Source organism: Acinonyx jubatus, chromosome D1, assembly GCF_027475565.1.
Source record: "Acinonyx jubatus isolate Ajub_Pintada_27869175 chromosome D1, VMU_Ajub_asm_v1.0, whole genome shotgun sequence".
In the NCBI taxonomy this organism is placed as follows: domain Eukaryota; kingdom Metazoa; phylum Chordata; class Mammalia; order Carnivora; family Felidae; genus Acinonyx; species Acinonyx jubatus.
The window spans coordinates 68,654,500-68,676,890 of record NC_069390.1 but is presented as its reverse complement, the minus strand read 5'-3'; the positions used below and the strand labels follow the sequence as shown (position 1 = coordinate 68,676,890).

Here is a 22,391-nt window from a genome sequence, read left to right as displayed (position 1 = left end):
TTGTGCTTTCCAAAGAAGGAAGGATGGTTGGGCAGGAATGCAAGCAGGATTCAACAGCACAGCCTGATGACATCCTCCCTCTCACATGTCCTCTGTCCTTGCTGGGCCTCCACAGAGTAGGGGTAGGGCTGTCCCTTCTGATCCTGGGGTCAGGAAGGCACACAGCTCTAGGGTCTATGTTTGTATTCAGGAGAAGAAAGCTATATCAGGGCCCATCATCATCTAAGAATGAGCCCTCTACAGACAGAGAACTTTACAAGCAGTGTGATGTAGTGGGAATAACAGTAATGCCCTCTGTGTGCTGAGGAGGTACAAGGAGCCAGGCTCTATGCAGATGCTTTAAAAATTAGTTACATTAGGGATTCCTGGGTGGCTCATTCTGTTAAGAGTCCTACTCTTGATTTCAACTGGGGTCATGATCTTGCAGTTCATGGGTTTGAGCCCCATGTAGTGCTCTGTGCTGACAGTGCAGAGCCTGCTTGGGATTCTCTCTCTCCCTCTTTCTCTGCCCCTCCCCTGCTCATTCTCTGTCCCTCTCTCAAAATAAAAATAAACTTCTTAAAAATTAAAAAATTAAATAAAAATTACTTAGATTTGAATGCCAGCTTTGTTCATTCCTAGCTGTGTGGCCTTGAGAATGTTACTCAGCCACTCTGTGCCTCAATTTCCTCATCTGTAAAATGTTTCTGGGAGTATTGCTTTGAGGATTACATAAATATATAGCATATAAAGTGTACATAAGTGTAGACATATAAAATATAAATATGTAAAATACATGTTATATAATATATAAAATAAAATCTAGAATACCGGAAAACGCCTGTGACATATGCATCACATTAAGTATTATTAGTTATTATTATAAAGCTTCTATATTCATTTACTATTGTGGCTGTAACAAATTACCACAAAATTAGTGGATTAAAATGACACAGATTTATTATGTTACAATTCTGGAGGCCAAAATTCCTAAAGTTAAGGTGCCAGCAGAGCTTCCTTCCAGGAGGCCCCAGAGGAGGACATGTTTCCTTTCCTTATTCAGGTTCCGGAGGCACCTACACTCCTTGGCTCATGGCCTTCTTACACCCCCCCTAACCTGTGCTTCCATGGTCCCGTCTCCCTCTCTGCCTCTTATCCTCTCAGCACTGTATTACAAGGACTCCTGTGATTTCATCAGGTCTAATAGAGCAATCTGGGATGATACTCCCATTACAAGACCCTTAACTCAATCACATCTGCAAAGCAAGGTAACATACTCATAGGTTCTGAGAATTAGTATGTAGACATCTTTGAGGGGCCATTATTTGGCCTCCCACAGCTCCCAAGAGTAAAATATTTGTATGAGGATTTTACACTAGGGGCTGAGTCTTGGAGGAATTACAAAAAGCTAAAAATGCTAAAGGTGGGTTCCAAATACAGGTAAGCCTTGTTGAAAAATCCCTAATCTTTGTACCAGTTGCTTCTAGACATGGACAAGGAAACTCAGAGTTGGCTTCCCAGTCCTGCTACAAGCTGCCCAATGGGACTGGGCCACTAAGAGGTGCCAATGAGACAGTGACTATGAAGAAGATTTAAACTGTTTCACAGGTACAAGGCCCTTGACTGGGTGTCCAGATGGGGAAAATCTGCCCAGCGAGCAGAATGACTTAAAGTCACAAACTAAGGAAATAGTAGAACCAGGATTTCACCCTAGATCTGCTTGACTCCAAAGAAAATAACTTTATTCAGTGAAAACTGTAGTTTAAAGAGTCATTGCAAAAGAAGTGTACTTTTGTGATTTTCAACTTGAGTATACACGGTGTAACCTTTTCATCCTCTCATGTACGTAACCTTTCAAGTACAAAGCATAACGTGCTTCTATTCAATCTTGTACTTTATGCACTACAACCTTTATACTTTCAACATGGACATGTCTGGGATTGAGAAGCTAGGATATATGAACACAGAAGGAAAAGGTTATGGCTCTCTAGTAAAGAAAGGGGAAGGTCAAGCGAGGACATGCTTGGAAACCCGAACATCCTAAGCAGAACCCCAACTGGTCCATCCATTTCTGACAGAAAAGGACAAGAAAACTCCTTAGAATAAGAGGAAGAAGTTTAGGGCCAATTAAATCAGGCTCTTCCCACTGCATGGTGGATGAGAGACTTAAAGAATGTATTTCTCTTCTCTTGCCCCAATTAATGGTACAGATTGAAAATATAAATACGTCTGAATGGGGGTAAGTTAAGTCAAATGAATCAGGAGCATTGGCTGGCTCCTAAGAGGAACTAAGCACTACTGTGCCCCCAAGGTTGACCTCCAAGGGGCATGGAATCTGATGGTTTGGATCATGGATTAAATCTCCACTCTGCTTTGTTAGGCTGGATGATTCTTTAAGTTTTTATTTTAATCGCCTCGTGCTCATCACAACAAGTACACTCCTTAATCTCTATCACCTATTTCACCCATCCCCCCACCCACCTCCCCTCTGGTAATCATTAGTTTGTTCTCTATAGTTAACAGTGTGTTTCTTGTTTTTTCAGTCTTTTTCCTCCCCTTTGCTTATTTCATTTCTTAAATTCCACATATGAATAAAATTGTATGGTAAAGTTCTTTCTCTTACTGACATATTTCACTTAGCATCATACTCTCTAACTCCATCCATGTCATTGCCAATGGCAACATTTCCTTCTTTTTATGGCTGAATGATATTCCAGAAACACACACATACCCCACACATCTTCTTTATCCATTTATCAATTGATGGACACCTGGGCTGCTTCCATTTCTCGGCTATTGTAAATAATGCGGCTATAAACATCAGGGTGAATGTGTCCCTTTTAATCAGTATTGTTGTATTCTTTGGGTAAATAAGTCAGTAGTGCAAATGCTGGATCATAGGGTAGTTCTATTTTTAACTTTCTGAGGAAACTCCATACTGTTTTACACAGTGACTGCACCAGTTTACATTCCTACCAAGAATGCAAGAGGGTTCCTTTTTCTCCATATCTTTGCCAACACCTGTTGTTTGTGTTGTTGATTTTAGCCATTCTGATAAGTGTGAGATGACACCTCATTGTAGTTTTGATTTGCATTTCCCTGATAAGTGATGATGAGCATCTTTTCATGTGTCTCTTGGCCATCTGGAGGTCTTCTTTGGAGAAACGTCTGTCCATGTCTTCTGCCCATTTTTAATTGGATTATTTGTTTTCTGAGTGTTAAGTTGTATCCATTCTTTATATATTGTGGATACTAACCCTTTATCAGATACATCATTTGCAAATACCTTCTCCCATTCAGTAGGTTGCCTTTTGGTTTTGTTGACTGTTTCCTTTGCTATGAAGCAAGTTTTTATTTTGATGAAGTCCTAATCGTTTATTTTTGCTTTTGTTTCCCTTGCCTTAGGAAACCTATCTAGAAAAAAAGTTGCTACGGCTAATGTCAAAGAAGTTACTGCCTGTGATCTCTTCTAGGATTTTTATGGTTTCAAGTCTCCACATTAGGTCTTTAATCTGTTTTGAATTTATTTTTATGTATGGTTTAAGAAAGTGGTCCAGCTTTCAGGCACCTAGGTGGCTCAGGCTGCTAAGTGTCTGACTCTTGATATTGACTCAGGTTCCTGAGAAGTTGTTCAGAGAAAAAAAATGAAAAACCATCCATAAATCACTTGGCAGAGGAGCTAATACATTTCATGCATGGAGGTGATGATGGCTTATATTAATTGACATCTTCCCACATTATAACACAGAGACCTCTGACAAACTGACATTTATATTGCAAAATACAAACTCAGAAGAATACAGTAAGAAGTTTCTAGGTGCTTGTTCCAAAAACTATTCAAATAAAAGAAAATAGAAAAATATACAAGAATGATAGTTAACATTTATTAAGCATCTGTGGTGGTCCAGGTACTCTTTTATATATTTTATTTATATTAATAATTTAATCCTTACACAACCATATGGATTTAATATCAACCCATTTTAGAGATGATGCAACTAAGGAACAGAGTCTGCACTGCTAGAAAATGTTAAGAGCCAGGATGTTAACTTGGGCAGTGTGGTTCCATAGCATACACATTTTGTAACTACACTAAGGTGGCCATATAATTTACCATCCAATCCAGGATACTTTTAGCTAGGAAAGCAGGCAGAAATCCAGTGTTCCCAGGCTAGCCAGGACATATTGGCATGCCAGCTCTACTGCCTACATAATAGCCTTTAAGAACATAAATAGATCTTAGAAATTATCTACTGCTTGTATAAAATGAGGAACCTTAGTGCCTGTCTCATGGTAGGTACTCAATAAATTTATGTTGAGTGAATGAATGAGTTGAGTAACTTGTCAAAGGACTAAAGTATAATTTTCTCTTATTTTTATGATGTGATTGCAGAGCCTGGAAATATCTGGGTTGATGTTGTCTGGGAATTTTCCTGTACTTTCTTTCATAGGACAGACAGTGACTACTAATTGCTTTAGGATTCATTCCATAGGTAAAGCAATTTACTGAGATCAATGAGGAAAGGATCTGAGAGTGTCACAATGTTGGACAGACAACTCAAACTCTATGCCTGTGGGAGAGAGTCAGGACAAAAGATCAATGTCTGTCTCCCTGGTAATTTATGTGTAAGAAAAATATCTTATCTAGTCCCTCTATGTTCCTTACTGCCCTGTGACATCAGAGAATGTTTTGTGTATTTTTCTTCTCATGTACTGCCAGAGGTGCCTTTGGAAAATACAATAATACCTAATATTCATGATGCTTACTATATGCCAAGTATGGGTCTCAACCACTTTACATATATGAATCTCTGCCATACCCTATGAGGTAGGTACTTCTGTTACCTATTTTACAGAGGAAGAAAAGGCATAGCTAGTAACTGACAGGACTGGGAATTAAGTTCAGAAATTATGAATTAAATAGCTCCAGAGCCTATACACTTCACTGTTCTGCTGTGTTGCCTTGTTATGCTGATGCAGCTGTTATGAGAAGGTTCTGGACAAATACATGGAGGAGGGGGAGAAAGAAGAGTTACAGAGAAGGATTATTCTACTAAAAAAATCTCAGGAAAGAAAAATAACAGTTGTGGAAAGATGGGAGTACCAAACTCATTGGCTGGTTACAGAGAGAGTATTCCTTGATATCAGGAGAGTGAGAAACCAGTAACATTTTGGAGAACAGCTCTTTCTTAAGTGGAGCTTTTTGAGAGTATCAGCAATGAAAAGAGAATTTTAAAGTTATTTTTCTGTGTTCTAAAGATGTACTTCACCACCACCTTAAAAGTTAGAGGTGATTTTTAAGAGGCACAGGAAACTTTTTCATGTATTTCAACTGTTTTTTCATAGAATGTCTGTTTACATTGACATGAATTTGTTCCATTTGGGTTTCATGTAAAGTATCCCATCTTGTATGCACAATGGGACTATGAGGTAGATACTACTATTGTCATATTGTAGATGAAGAAACTATGGATCAGAGAAGTAATTTGCTTAAGGTCACACAAAAAGTAAATACCAGAAGCTAGGATTTGAACTTAGATCTGACTCCAAAAAGCCCTGCTTTCACTATGCAAACTAAATTGGTTTGTATCTCCTGTGACAAGGCCAGAGTTCACACAGAGACAGAGAAAGATCTATAACATCAGCCTGTCAACTTTAATTGTAGAGACATTACAGCTTCCCTTATTGCCTACATTTCCTCCCAAATGTATACTATGTACACTACCAGCACATTTAACACATAGAAAGAAGGGAAATTCTAGACTGGAAGAAAATGATAACTCCCAAAAGAACCTCTTTCAAATGTTTCTGAATTTGACCTTGAACCTCACTTTTTTCAAAAGTAAAAATACATGTGGGGCACCTGGGTGGCTCAGTCGGTTAAGCGTCATCTTTGGCTTAGGTCATGATCTCCCTGTTCCCAAGTTCGAGCCCCATGTCAGGCTCTGGGCTGACAGCTCAGAGCCTGGAACCTGTTTTGGATTCTGTCTCCCTCTCTCTCTGCGCCTCCCCTACTCATGCTGTCTCTCTCTCAAAAGTAAATAAACATTAAAAAAATGAAAATACATGTAATAAGTGATATATTCACACATTAAATACATATATCTATGTGTACATACATATAATGCACATAACTGCATACATATATGCAATTTGCCATTCTTTCACTTGTGGTGAAATGGAAGGACGTATACCATATTGGTTAATAGCTTTGACTTTGGTGAGACACACATATGGATGTAAGCACCATTCTGCCTGCCTTTCAGGATCTATGTGATCATGGACATTTAATTCAACTGCTCTGTCTCAACTTTCTCATTGTTAAATAAGGGTAATTATCCCTCCCTTATATTGTTGTGCTGATTAGGTTAAATGTGTAAACCACTTAGCACAGGCCTGGCACCATAATAAGCATAGAATAAAAGATTACTTTCATTACTTCAAATAAAACCTTTGCATTGTTACCAGAATTAAGTTATCAAAATCAATTGAGCTTTTGTCAATACCAATCACAGGGAGCCATGGCCAAAACCGCTAGCCTTAGCATGTAAAGGACTATGAACCCTGTGGTCCTAGTCACTCATCTATCCTAATGATACAACTGAATAAGTCATTTCCTTCTCTGGGCCTTCATTTTTTCACTCAATAATAGAATATTATTATGAGTAAAGCAATGGTTTTTGTTTTCAGTTCTGACTTTAAAATGCCAGCTCCTAGTCATAGTAAATGTCAACAGCACCCTTTTTCAATCTTAAGAACAGTGATTTTTTGATGAAAAAGTCCTCAACAGGTCATCCTGGTTGACACTGTGCAGACACAGGAAATTCTACCTTAATGAACAATTTGTGATTCTGTCAAAAGTTGTAACCTCAATTTCCTTCTAAGGAGGAAGCATTTCCATCCAGATCCTGAGGGAAGGGAAGGGTTAGTGGCCTAGGAAAGAAATTAGACTTAGTTCTGATTTCTTCCCACCAAATGGCCACACAATGGTGATGCCATAGTGATCAACTGAATTCTGCTCTGGAGATAAAGATACATATTAATTATCCTTGGAGTAGCTCTAAACACTGTAATGTAATCCAAGATTAAGTACTATGACTGTGCTGACCACTTTGTTTAAAAACGTAGAGTACATATGTATGCAATTCTTTACACTTCTCAGAGAAAACTCAAGCACATATAAGTAACAGGTTCACAGAATCTTTCATTTATAGATTCAAGAACCTTTAGTGAATGCCTACCAACGTGCTAGACGCTAAACATATGGGACAAATTAGAATATAGTTTTTTGCCCTTGAGGCTAGTAGGCAAGACAAAAAAATGCAAAAAATGCAAAAATGTGATAAGGTGGTAAAAGTATTATGAAAGCACCTGAACACAGTTTAGGGAGTGAAGGTGGCAGTGTGGTGATAAGCTGGTTCTGAGGGTGGCAGGAGCTCTTATTTATAACATTTGCTGATTTCTGTGGTGTAAGAACTCCAAAAGGCCTATTTCAAGGCTTCAACAAGACATCCCTGAACACAGAGTTGAGAAGAGGGATGTGTAATTAGCTCTTTTAAGCTAGTACACCCTGGCAGTAAAGGGCAGATTCTCAGAAGCACTGACAAAAGCTTTCTTATGTGTTTGACCTTTCTGCTAAGAGATTTCTAAACTGAATGATTCTACCGAAAAGCTGGGGAGCTCAGGACCCACAATATTTATTAAATTTCATGCAGGGAGTCTAGACCAACCTAAGCTCAAAGAACTCTTTTGTCACTGAGAACAGAGATGCCTGACCACTGAGTTGCACCTATGTTTACCTGTGTGTAGGAAGAGTAGTTAGCATTCTGGTGTGTTTGTTCAGATTATAAACCACATGCCCTCAGAATAAAGATTCAGTGAACCTGCTGTCAGAAATTTCCCCTGTGGTGGCAGAATGAAATCAACGTCTTTGGTGGAATACAGTTAAATCAATAAGAAGTGCTGTATTAACACATTTCAGAAACTGCCAAGAAACCCGACCCGAGTTTAAGAACATCACTGAAGCCAAACTTTCTTGTTTATATAGCAATTCAGGGATATTAGGAGAGTTATTCATGAAATTTAGCTCTGTATATACAGTTTATAACAGAGTTTATAATTCCTTGTTCTAACCAACTCTAAATGAGGCAGAGCCCTTTTGCTCCACCAGTAAATTTTCCTTAACGAGCCTTTCAAAGTAATAGACCTATGCAGTGTTAAATGAGTAATGCAATAAATAAATTTACCGTCCTGTGGTCCAAACATTTGAGCAACTCTGATTTACTATTTGGTGGGTTTCTCTAGTGGAGAATTTCTCAGAGCCTTTATTCTGCATTAATTATGGCTACTTTATTGAGCCATGTTAAGTTCTATCAGACAATGTGCCAAGTACTTTAAATGTTATCTCATTTAATCTTTTAATCAAATTTGTAAAATACAGATGGTTATCAACATTTTTCTGAGGATGAAATTAAGGCTCATCAGATTGAAATACCTATGTTTAGGATCATAGACCCAAAGAGCGGATCTTAAACCCAGACCTCCCTGACTTCAGAACCCATGCTCTTAAACTTTATGCTATTTTCTCCCTATGCTGTGGGGCAGTGTATGTACCATTTCCCAATGTATCTGAGGACTAAGTACTTTTCCACAGATGCACCAGTGCCCAACACAATATACTTGGTGAAGTACTGTACCATAGGAGCATAACACTAACTTTTATGGATATAATGCAAAGAAACAAGAAAATCTTGTTTAGCAGTTGAAAATTACGGTACAGCTAGAAGGAATATAAGTAACAGAAGTCATACAGTTGACCTTTGAACAACACAGGAATGAGGGGCACCAACTCTCCATGCAGTTGAAAATCCACATATAACTTTTGAGTCCCCCAAAAGTAATAATAGTCTACTGTTGACCAGAAGTCTTACTGATAACATGATTAATTAATGCATATTTTGTATGTTACATATTATATTTTTTGTTTTATGTTTTTATGTTTATGTGTTTATATATTTTACAATAAAGTAAGCTAGAGAAAAAATGTTAAGAAAATCGTAAGAGGAAACACATTTATGGTACCGTACTGTTTAAAATTTAAAAATCCACAGGGCACCTGGGTGGCTCAGTTAGTTCAACATCCAACTTCTACTTAGGTCATGACCTCACGGTTCATAGGTTTGAGCCCTGCGTCAGGCTCTGTGCTGACAGTTCACAGCCTGGAGCCTGCTTCACATTCTGTGTCTCCTTCTCTCTGCCCCTCCCCCACTCGTGCTCTCTCAAAACTAAACAAATATTTAAAAATACATTTTAAAAAATCCATGTATAAGTGGATCCATGCAGTTCAAACCTGTGTTATTCAAGAATCAACTGTGTGGAAGGGGAAAGTTAGGGTCATGAGAAGTGTTAAAGTCTGAAGAAACAGGTTTCTACCCTGGGAGCATCACAGATAAAATCTTGAGCAAGTCATTTCACCTTTCAGCCTCAGCCTTTTCTACAAAGTACCTATGTTACATGAGATAAGCTTCCAGCTTCCTGATGTTGTATTCAGTCTGCCATGGACATCTCGCACTCCCTACAATGTGTTGCTGCATAGGCCAAAGTGACAATGTCAGGCTCATTCTTTCACTCTGTGAAAGTGTCATTGAACTACTTTTCAGGGTTTTTTGTGCAGTTAGGAATGCTGAAAAGTGAAGAATGCACTACATGGACCTATGCTGCGATGTGCTCTCCCTCTGGTCAGAGAACATGCTTGCTTGCTGCTTGCTACAAAGCAGCATATTCCCTCATCTCAGAGCGTTTTGTAGCACACCCCACTGAGCACGAAGGCTCTACCTGGTCCTCTTTGTTGCATGTGGAATTCAGGGATTGTGGAAACTGGTTTAACTATGCTGATATTCCTGCTACTGATTTTATAGTGAATAAGAGAGCCCTTCATCTCTAACCCAGGTTTTGTATTTTCTAGCAGCACTCAAGCAACTATGCAACTTAGCAACTATGCTAAGTTGTTAGCTTAAGTGGTTGTCCTGCTGTTAGCGCTTTTCTGTACTGTCAAACTTATTTAAGTAGGGTAAAATCCTAGCAGATGGCATAAGGGAGCACATGGTACTCCCTAAATTTAGTAGAATAAAGAGAAACCATGAAGTGCAAGATGTGACTGGTTGTGAATTGTGTGTGTGTGTGTGTGTGTGTGCGCGCGCGTGCACGAGAGCGCGTGCCATTCACTCATTCATTCTTTCAGCAGGCACATTCTGAGTCAATGCCCTGTGTCAGACCCTAAGCAATAAATGATATGGAGGAAACAATCCCTATTTTCAACAAGCTCTTTAAGGAATATAACCCATCAGTTATAGAAGAAGCAATTAAGCAATTGCTAAAATTATAGACACGTCCTTAAACAGATTCACACAGACCAAAATAAAAGGTAAATTCTGAAAAAGTTGTCCAAAAGTTGTATAGCTAATAGAAGAGGAGGGACACTGAGGTTGTCATTGACATAATTAGACCAGACACTGTATGTGAGAATATCTGGCAACATGTAACTTATGTGTGACCTGTTATAGGTGCTCAGTAATTTTTCCTGAATCTTACATTCAGATAGCCTTGATATTTGCACACATTGGTTCCAGTTTTATTGCAAAGCGAGATGGAAGTAGACCAATTATTTCCATACAAAACCAGACAAAATATTAAAGTCCATTCAAAATCTAACAAAATGTCACTGTATTTGAAAGAGCAGTCAAATCACTCATGGCGTGAAATTAACCTGTGCTCTTAACAAAGAAACACACAAAACACCAAGAATTTTAGGATGGTCCTGGGAGACGTTTAGGTTTTTTTAATTTTAGTTTTAATGAATTAGAGAAGCAGAGAAAGAGAAATTATAGTATCCTCATGTGAGGAAAACCGTTTACCTTAATGCTGAGAAGGCAAGACCAATGCTTCCTATAGTCCTGAATGTTACTTGGTGGGTTTTTCCCAGGCCAATTTATTATACAAGTGACTGCTATATAGCTCTCTTATCATTGTGGCCAGTGCAATGGTAAAAGAGGATAACATTTATCAAAAAATTAGTGAAAAGAATAGGTAGGTCTATAAAGTTTATTCATATACTAATTCTTCTAACAAATATTTATTGAGTTCCTATTCAATGTCAGGCCATATATAAGGTGCTGAGACAGTATTAATGGAATTATTTGTAATGTGTTTGAGTGTGAGTTCTTAAGGTAACTGAAGCTGACTCAAACACTGCAAAAACTAAGATAGGCTTATGACTCCTGATTTTGGAATCCTTTTGAGTGAATAAACCATATTTGGTGGGAGGTCACCAAAACTAACGTACGTAATTAGAGGTAGATGGCAAATAGCCAACTCAGATCAATTTGTAAAGGCTGCTGGAAACAGCAGCTTAAGAAAAAAAAAAAAAACTGTGTAGCCTCTTCAATGTGTGGGTATAGGAGGGAAAGCAGAATGGTTATCATACAGGCAGTAGAACTGCAATTTTGAGTTATAGATCTGACTAAGGAGCCAGGATGCAGAAGACAAAGACAAGTGAGTGACTTCCTGGAGTTTGTAAGAGCCAATCAGATTCCCAATTTAAAGATAGGCAGGTAATTTGAGTTGGAGTCCTGGTGTGTCAATGAGTATCCTTGAAAGGCTGAACCCAAAACATTGCTGTCATTTTTTTTTTAAGTAGGCACCACAACCAGCGGGGCTTGAACTCATGACCCTGAGATCAAGAGTCAGATGCTCAACCAACTGATCTACCCAGGCACCCCTGGTGTCATGATTAAAATTAGAAAATGAATCCAGATAACATAAAAACCCAATAAAGCATAATTCCTGGCAGAATGGGGAAATAACACAGCAGATAAAGCTCTTACTTCTGGCAACATAAGAATGTCTTTTGCTATGGAGGAGGGCCACCCACCCAAGGCTCAAATGATAGCATCTGAATGCAAGTACATTATTACCCAGCTGGAGATTTTATTTTACAGCCTTCCTTACAGCTGGGTGTGGTTATGTGATTAAGTGCTTGCCAGTGAAATGGGAGTCCAAGTAATATGTGCATCTTCTGTCTCAGTTGCTTAAAGTTGTTTACCAAGTGGACAAGGACAGTGCCCTAGAGATGGCAGAGAAACAAGGTGGAGGAAGCCAGTTCCCTGTGTGACCTCAGGGAGCCAACATGCCCCACAGACCTTGTCTGCTGCTACCTGGGAAAGAATACTCTATTTTGAAATACATTGTTACAACAACTAACTTAATTTTTTCCCTAACATAGTTATTCAAAGAAAGCCCTCTGAAAGAGACTAACAACATTTGAGCAAGATGTGTGGTCACGGAGCATAAAAGAACACATCCCCGGAGCATAATGGCATGAGACAGGCTCTCTTTCCACATGCGCTCAACCAGCAACGTAAATATTAACCGAAATTACCTTTTTTTTTTTAAATTTTTTTTTAACATTTTATTTATTTTTGAGACAGAGAGAGACAGAGCATGAACAGGGGAGGGGCAGAGAGAGAGGGAGACACAGAATCTGCAACAGGCTCCAGGCTCTGAGCAGTCAGCACAGAGCCCAACGCGGGGCTCGAACTCACGGACCGTGAGATCATGACCTGAGCCGAAGTCAGACGCTCAACCGACTGAGCCACCCAGGTGCCCCCGAAATTACCTCTTAATAAAGGGCCAATTGTGGACACACAGAATCCAGAAGATAGTGTATACATTTCTTCTTATTCCCATGTTAGCCACATTGGCCATTTTGAGGCCTTTTTAGCTCTGATGTTTCTCCCTCTTTCTTCTTCCCTTCATCTTTTCTACATGTCAACTCTTTTCCCATGCACCAGCTCCAGATGGCTGCAGGCTCAATCAAGGAGACAGACATGCTATCATTATCTCCATTTTACAGAAAATAAGGTCCTGATTGAGTAACTGACCAAAAGTCTCACAACTAGCAAGTGATAAAGCCAGGATCCAAACTCACGTAATCTGACACAAAAACCCCCTCCCTTAATTACCATACTCACTGCCCCACTAAGTACAGCTTTTATGAAATCTTCAAAGCGGAGCATCTTCAAAGCAGTTAAATCTTTATCTTGCTTTTAGTGAATGCTTCTAATAACATAATATCCCTACTAAAAAGGCTTCTTTCTTCCAGGGATAAAGAAGATAAAAGGGGGGGGGGGGACGAAGGCAACAGAAAATTCTACCTTGCTACTCTTAAAAAGTATCAATGCTCAGAAAATTATGGCCATATCCATTCTCAAATACTGACACTCCCATGAAATAGCATTATTTCACACACATGTATAAAGTGGCAGAGTTGTACTCCAACTTAGCTCTGTAATAATCACATTTTTGTTGCTTTCTCCAAAAAGGAAGAAAGATTCACAATGTCCAGAGATATACCTAAGTGGCCCTGGCAGTAGTAAAGCAGTATGCATAGAAATGTTGCATGCCCAGTAGTTTCTGGCTGTGTCTACCCCCTTGTTATCCTGCTCTCCTATCTTTGGCATCCTATGGGTCTATAAGCTCTCCATACCTGTCAGTACTTACTGTGAGCAAGCTCCCTTCCCTAATTAAATTTAGCTTTCAGCAAAGACCCCAGCAAACTCCTTCAGACTAAGATATAAGTGAACATTACCCACAATGCATAACCCAGAATGAGAACATTCACAGTATGACATAAATTAATCTCCAGCCTATGTAAAAGAAAGTTCTCACTCTGGAATTTTAAGCATGGAAGTAGAACTAATGCCTAGCCAACTCTCCTAGCTTGAGGTCACCCATACCCCAGTTTGACTAAAAACCACCACCACCACCACCACCACCACCAACTGTAGTGTCAGGTAAGACTTCCTATTATTTAAATTAAGCCAGGTATCTACCTTCTAAAATAGTGAAACCAAAGTACTCAAAGCTTGAATAAGCTTCATGTTTTTCTCTTCCTCAGAAAGTATTGAGAAGGTGACTTGTTAGAACTTCACTGGGGTCAATCAAGCGTGTGCTTGTATCTGGGCTGGTTAGCAGTGCCTCTGACAGCAAGAACAGAACAGGCGACCCAGACAGCCAGGCAGTGACAAATGGCTTTTCACAGGTGGCCACGGAAACAAAGAGTAAAAATGTAATTACATTTGCTGCTATTAAAAAAAAAAAGTCTCCACAATTACATTTACTGGCCATTAAATAGTTATTGCTTTGCTTATACCAAAATGGCCAAGTTGCATTTCTTGCTTTATTGGATTTTTTTAATTTCCTCTAATGGCTAAGCATGCTTTCCTTGGCATAGAATTTGCAGCTCTAACAGCATAGCCTGCCCTGTTGGTTGTTAAAAAGCTCCAAAAAGAAAGAAAACAAAGCTGAGAAGCCACGTGGCATTGGTGCTGCAGCTCCCAGCCTGAAGGTCAAGGATTTTAGGGATCTGCAGAGCTTTTCAAGGAGCCGCAGAATCCTCCTTCAGTGTATCAACCACCATCATAGCCTGCTTCAACATCTCACACGTGTCTGACATACACACGATGAATAAAATATTCATTTCCAAGTGGTACTGTAGTCATAGTGACTTCCTGTCATGAATTATAGTAGTATACGACATTTTTTACATGAGAAAGGACTGACTTCATTCCTGAAACCATATACAACCACTATCATTATTACTCACACAATTTAACAAAATGTAAACCTAACGTAAGGATAGGCTTCAATAAAAGTAGATTGGCAGTACAACTGTTCTCAGAACAATGGTCATGTCAAAATGTAGAGTTTTCAACCCTTCAGAATCTTAGTTGAAGTAATGATGGCTCCCACAAGCACAAACTAAAAAGTAAATTTTGGTCATATCATAAACCCACAGATTTCCTTTAGAGAAATGATTATGTATAAACATTGTTTTCCCAAAACAGAATATTCAGTAGGTCTGACATCAGCAAAAAAAAATGTCAACTTTTGAAGCCTTTAAATTTAAAAAAGGACATTTCCTCTTATTAATTCACAACCTGAGGTTCCTGGGAACCCCAATTCAACAGGAAACATTCATTAGTTGTCACGTAAGAAAAATATAGCTTCCGATTTGTACACACTTCTGAGACTCAACTCTACCAGCAGACCAGTACATCCTAGACAAAAACCAAAAGACCATGTCTGCCATCAATCAACCTCTAAGGCAAAGGACAGTCTCATGATGTTTCCAGCTTTGGGACCCACAGCGTTGGTCTGAATGGAGGGAAGTTGTTGCCACTTTCATATTTTATGACATTAACAGTTGCCTCATGTTCTTTTTTTAATGCCTGGAGTAAAGAAACCTTAATTTGGCTGAAACATGTAGCAGGCAAAGAAGAATCAAATTGTCAAACCTGGGGTCATGCCATAACACCTCATGGGCTGGGACCTACTTTCAGATAAGAATTACATCCCAACCACCCACACTGTATTTGGACCATAGTAAAACTTCCATAAATGTTTGTCAAGTAAATTATTGAGTTCTGAATAAGATACTCAAAGCTGAGTTGGACCTATGAGTTGCCCGCTGTCCTGTTACACTGAGAGACTGTTGTTTTCTCTGTGAGGTGCAACATAGGAAGCCCAGTTCTAAGAGGCTGATTCCTTTATAACTACATAAACTGGGTTTGCTATTGTCCCGTTTTCCCAATACATAGATTCAAACTGTACATTGAAAAGTCTTGCCCAAATCTAGATTTTGGTGCCAGGAGTTTCCTAAAGCATCAAGAATTCTGAAAAGCCTTATTGTAGCAGATACATTTTACTATTGAAATTTCTAACCTCAATTCCCTTTCCTGAAACTAAAACTATCAGGAAGAGGGAGTGTCTGAAAGTCATAGCTGTGCAGCCCCCTCAATGGCCTCTACCACCACCACAATGAAGCCAAATAAGCCAAACCCAATCTGTGCCCAACACATACCTGCTCAGAGTTCAGTCACAGCCCTCCCAGTGGTGACTGTTTACGTGTTTGTCTCCCTGAAGAGATTATGAGCTCCTTAAAGACAACAACCTCATTTCATCAGTCTCCATAACTCTACAGACCAGCATAGGGACTGGAAAAGATTCAGTACCCCATAAATATATTCTGGATATTAGTAAATTAATTTTCGGTCTTAGTTCATGCTGCAGTGAAATCTTGCATAAGCTTCTTGACACTTCTATGTTTTTGAGACTAGCTCTGTATCTCTCTCGTCCTTGTGCTTTTTGTTCAATTCTTGCACTTAAAGAGTCTATTAACATCACCAAAGAGCCACATTGATAATTCCAGAGATAGAAGTGAGATAAGCAACCAGCAGCAATGACACAGTATTCCCTTACTGTGACCCCAGCCCTGGGCCCTAGACCCACTCTCACTCACAAAAACGTAGACTTTGAGCTGAAACAGCCACCTTCAAAAAACACTTCCCAGTATTACTGAATCAATTTTCATATAGATTAGTTAGGACTCAATAGCAAAGAACTTTCTTCTTTCTTCCAATCATGTGTCATCAACATCACCACCATCATTCATTAAATGTTTACTACGGGGGTGCCTGGGTGGCTCAGTTGGTTGAGTGTCCACCTCTTAATATCGGCTCAGGTTGTGATCTTGCAGTTGTTGGAGGATTGAGCCCCACTTCAGGCTCTATGCTAGGCATGGACCCTGCTTAGGATCCTCATTTTCTCTCTTTCTCTCTCTCTCTCTCTCTCTCTTTTCTCCCACTGTCCCTCCCCCCCCACAGTCTCTCTCAAAATAAATTAACTGAAAAAATTAAAAATTAAATGTTCACTATGTAGCACACACTGTTTAGTCATTGGTGCTGGTGGACACCCCCCAAGCACACATATATGCATAGATAATTCTCTCAGCATCAAGCTTGGCTCAAATGTCATCCATGAAGGATATCAACAATAATCAGAAAATTATACCTGCCCTTTCCCTCCTTCTGTCACTCCTGGTCCCACTTCCCCTGACTCTGTTTTTATCCATAGCATTTATCACCTTTTAAAATTACATATTTCAGGGCGCCTGGGTGGCTCAGTCGGTTGGGTGTCCGACTTTGGCTCAGGTCATGATCTCGCGGTCTGTGAGTTCGAGCCCCGCCTCAGGCTCTGTGCTGACAGCTCAGAGCCTGGAGCCTGTTTCAGATTCTGTGTCTCCCTTGCTCTCTGACCTTCCCCCATTCAAGCTCTGTCTCTGTCTCAAAAATGAACAAACGTTAAAAAAAAATTAAAATTCCATATTTTAGTGATTTATTATGTTTATAGTTCATCCATTCTCTATCCATCACATTGCTTTCCATGGGGGGCAAAAGTTTTGTCTGTTTTACTCACTGATGTATCCCAAGTACTCAAAAAGGTTCTATCTCACAATAACTATTTAATAAATACATGTTTAAATGTATAATGTATACAATATTTACACAGTGCTTAGCATATTTTGCTCAAGAAATTGTTAAAACGTGCCCCTTCAAGAAGCTCACAGGATAAAAAAAATTTTTAATAAAAAATTAAAAAAAATTAAAATAAAACATCCTCAATCTGAAGACATTTTCAGAAAAAACTGTTTTTTGTTTTTGTTTTGTTTTGGTTGCAAAGTTTCTCTAACAAAGCTCTTTTCAGTTTGACTGGCATTCACATTTTTCTCACACAGCATGTACCTTTCCTGTATGACAGATTTTCTGGAGATTGATTCTGTTCACGCTGGGCTTTTTGCCAATTTTTCCATATGCTGGGCAGGGACTAGGTAAGAGAAGCTAGCCTCTCTATGAGTTCTCCTGAGAACAGCTTTGGCCATCCCACAAAGTCACTCTTAGACATTTACATTTCTTATCCTGGGGACTGGAAAAGGACTAGAGGAGTACATTAAAAAACATGTAGGACATGATCAGTAGTTTCAAGGAGTTCCCTGTACATGCTGTTTTCAAATTTATTTTAATATGACTGAATGGCTATGTTCAAATCATGGCTCTACGCTTCACTAGCCCTGTGAGACCTTATACAATTCACTTAACCTCCTTGAGCCTTGAATTCCTTGCCTGGGAAGAAAGAAGACGATAATCATATTCCCTCACAGAATCATTGTGGAGGGGAAATGAGGTTTAGAAATATAAGAGATTAAGATGCTCACAGGAGGGTTTGGACTATTGCAGGTACTACTTAATCTTAACTTTTAAATTAAGTATCATCTGACAAAACAAAGGCATATGAAATGAGAATAAATAACTATCAAGGGTTAAATATCTCTCTCTTTCTCTGTACGTGTGTGTGTGTGTGTGTGTGTGTGTTATTTATTTTTGAGAGAGAGAGAGAGTAGACAGAGAGAGGGAGACATAGAATCTGGAGCAGGCTCCAGGCACAGAGCCTGATGCAGGGCTTGAACTTACAAACTGAGATCATGACCTGAGACTGAGCCGAAGTCGTATGCTTAACTGACTGAGCCACCCAGGCGCCCCTAAATAGCTTTCTTAAGGTTTCCTTTGATTTCTGTATTTTATTGGCTTTTATCCTACAGTTATTTGAAAAATGTCAGTCCAATTTTTAATTATACCTGTGTTTAGTTTTGCAGACTTGAAATAAAATCAACTGGTAACTTTCTCCTATGAACTATGAGGAATTTATCACATTTTTACATCCTTTGTCCTCTCCCAGAATGTATTCTGCTTGGCCTTTGTTAATTCAATAAGCCAGTTTATTATCAGAATGTCATGATTTCTTACTGTCCCATGGATTTAGCATGCTCCATATTTCTTCCCCACTATCCAATGCCCACTAATTTTACTCCACCAGAATCAGTGGTTGTGTTTCTATAGCCAGAACGATGGAATTTTCAAACTGGAAACTTCTTTTTTTCAAATAATGTCATTGTGGACACTTGACATTCTCTGTTCTTGAGGACACACAGATATGGGTGGTTCTACAGATGCATTCTTTTCTCCTTTTCCCTTACTTTAGCAATTTATCTCCTCTGGGGGCTCTGCTTGTTACATGATATGAGAGAAGTGTTTCTTCCCATGGCTGGTGAGACCAGGAACTATGCCTAGCCATGTGCATGCTCCCTAGATTGTGTTGCCTCATACTACTTGGTAATTTTTTCCCTGGCCTTGAGTATTTTCCTCAAATGCACATGAAGATAACTACTTAGCCAGGATTTTAGGGGGTTGCCTTTATAGATCTCCAGAGGTCTCTCTGTAACTCTGTCGTCTCCATTCTCTGCATTGCAAATTCTTCCCACTGTGGCCACTCTGAATTCTGAACTCCATCTTCTCAACTCAGGGAGACTGCTGAACCAACTGAACCACCTAGGCACCCCTCACCAAGAATTCTATATAAAAATTCCACACAGGTCTTCTTTTGTTGACCCACCAACATGTGTATATGAATTTCACATTGTTCTCTATCTCCCTCCCTCTTTGTGTGTACGTGTGTGTGTGTCTCAAAAATAAACTTTAACAAATTTTTTAATGTTTTTATTTTTAGAGAGACAGACAGAACAAGTGGGGGAGGTGCAAGAGAGAGAGAAAGAGAGACACAGAGTCCAAAGCAGGCTCCAGGCTCTGAGCTGTCAGCACAGAGCCCAACCCAGGGCTTAAACTCACAAGCTGTGAGATCATGACCTGAGCCAAAGTCAGACACTTAACCAACTGAGCCACCCAGGTGCCCCAATGTTAATTTTTTTTTATAAAAAGCATCTAAAGCATCAAACTAACTGGCAACTAAATCTGTTATAACAAATGCAATTCAATGAGCACCCCTAATTCTATTAAAGGAAAGGCATACCTGTTTTTTTTTTTCCCAAAAGAAAGAAAACTGAAGATTGTAATTATATCTTTAAAAAGTGATTGCCCACCTCCCAGGGTGCCTGGGTGGTCCAGTTAGTTAAGAGTCCCATTCTTGATTTTGGCTCAGACAATGATCTCAAGGTTTGTGGAATCAAGCCCCACATCATGCTCTATGCTGACAGCGAGGAGCCTGCTTGGGATTCTCTCTCCACCACCACCACCTGCCCCGCCCCCCCTTGCTCAAGCACACACACGCCCTTTCTAAAAATAAAGAACTTTAAAATGTTTAAGAAAAAGCGATTGCCCCCCCCCAAAAAAGTGATTGTCCAAAAGGAAAACAAAATTGTCTTTTTGCAGATCTTTCTAAATAGATACTATAAACTATTCTGTTTTCATCCTTTTTGCCTAAAGGCAGAGTAACTGATTAAATGACTTTTCAAAGTTCCTTCCATCTGTGATTGCAACAAAACAGATAGAACATAAGCAATTAAAATCAAATATACCAGCTCTTCTGGGGTAGAGTTATATTTCTAGCAGAAATAAATATGAGAAAGAATATCCACTGAAAGACTGATTATACTGGAGAAAATATCTATCACGTGTAAAGACAAGAAGACATTCATCAGAGATAAACACAAAATGAATTATGATAGCAAAAAAAAAAAAAATTGGACAGTCAGCTACAATAAATAATACCACAGCATCACATTCCAACTGTTTGCACACTACAGAGCAATTTTGTTGCGGAAAGTAACTCTAAAACATTATCAACTGCCAATCCTTTAATAGAAAATTAACAAACTTGCTTGGTGTAGTTGCATATTCATTAATGAGTATATTTAAAATCTAGCTATCATTGTGCATCTTCATGGAGGCTAGAGAAATGGTACATGAATTTTCATGTTAAAGACCTGTCTAATCTCAGAATGTGCAGCAATATAAAAGAAAGAATAGTCAAAATACCTAGGAAGAAGAAATGAAATGGTTGAAACACGTCTTATTAGAAAAGCCTTTGCAGAAGAAACAAATCGAATTGTGATCTAGCAAATACCAAATTCATGATCAATCCCATTTTTTTCTCAAGAAGCATATGAATATAGGATGAGTGGAGATGCTATCTCCCTTGAGGGTGAGATTTTCGCCTAAAGCCCTGTGGAGTCTCTAGCATCTAAGAATCATAGATTTGTTCCAGACAATAGGAATTATCAAAATGCCATCTTGAGTTAGCTAATGATTTTCCCCCAAGGAAGTATACTTTCAAATAATTATGTAGCACTTAACAGAAAGCATTTTGGCCTGGCTTAAATATGTGAAGCAGGTGTTGTTGTAATTTCCATTTTACTTATGCAGAAACTCAGCTTCCCAGAAACTACATATTTGCTTTTATAAGTCAAGACACAAATGGCAGTGCTGGAGTTTGAGTAGTAGAGAGAACTTGCCGGTGTCCTCAGGAGTAACCCACATTAATAAAAGATTTCATCCTGTGCCCTACACTTCAAGATGATTTCTGTATGGTTGCTATTGATCCAGAGCAGATGAGGCAGGTCAAATGGAATAGATGCCTGAGGACTGAGTTAGGAGAACATGGGCGAAGAGCAGTGTAAGTGGGGACATGTGTCCAAGAATCTGTTCTCAAATCAACGGGAGAGCAGAGGTTTATGTGCTGGATAACCAGAAAACCAAAGGTCTGATCTGAAGGTGGACAGGTGGCTACATATCTGTCGGGAGGAAGCAAGAATGCTACTCAGAGTCCAGGAGAGTTAACCCAAGGAGAACAGGATTTTCCCATTTTAAAAACCTCCTGCTACACATTAAATGAGGAAACTGAGGTTCAGTAAAGTTTAGTGATGTATCTCTGGTTAAAAGGGGGCTCAATCCTATTGGGAAATAGGACCCAATCCTCCTGGGTATTTATCCCAAAATCCTAAAACTGAACAAAATTTAAAAAGCAAAGTGTATAGAACACTTGTGAATCAGACCATTCTGCCATGTGAATGGCCAGAGAGAAAGGGAAGCAGGAAAAAAGCTAAGAATTTTACTTTATAACTTGGTAATTTAAAGCCTTAAAAATGTGGTGATTTAGAGTATTCATTGATTTTGTGCTTGGTTATTTCTAACAGGCTTGAATGTAATTACCTGGAGGTTTATTCTCTGTGCCCTCCTGTGTGGGGAAAGGGAAAGGAAGGAAAGCCGAAGGAAGGAAGACACAGGAAGAAGTGACACCAAGGGTGAGATTGGTCCGGAGGGGACACTGCTTACTCAGCAAAATGACAAAGGCCAGCATGTGAACTGATTACCTTTTGGAGGAAAAAAAAAAAAAAAGTCAAGCAGAAAATGCTGTTGCTCAAATGAGGATAATTATAACAGAGAGGAAAGGAGCCAGACTAAGGAAAGAAAATTAAGCCAAAGAGAATGCAGACCGATCACCAAGAGAAATGGCAAAGCATGAAGACTCTGAGCCTGGGAAACTCTCTTCTGAGGGAAATTAGAGGAACCCCATCGCTTGCATAATTAAATACAGATATTGTGCTTTAGGGAACATACCTGAGGTGACAGAGGAAGAAAGGAAAGGCCCATCTGGAGATCCTGAGCTTTCTTATGGAAAATCATGAACGAGGGAAAAGCCCTGCCTATGCACAGGTTTATTGTAAA

At 39.2% G+C, this 22,391-nt stretch overlaps 1 long non-coding RNA gene across 1 annotated transcript; it reads left to right on the top strand.

The window, feature by feature from the left end:
* The first annotated feature begins 4,695 nt into the window (after positions 1–4,695).
* LOC128311884 (uncharacterized) lies at positions 4,696–22,074 on the top strand. The gene is made up of 2 exons (XR_008290537.1): positions 4,696–4,807; positions 21,860–22,074. It is a non-coding gene; the product is annotated as an uncharacterized LOC128311884 (long non-coding RNA).
* The last annotated feature ends 317 nt before the right edge of the window (positions 22,075–22,391 follow it).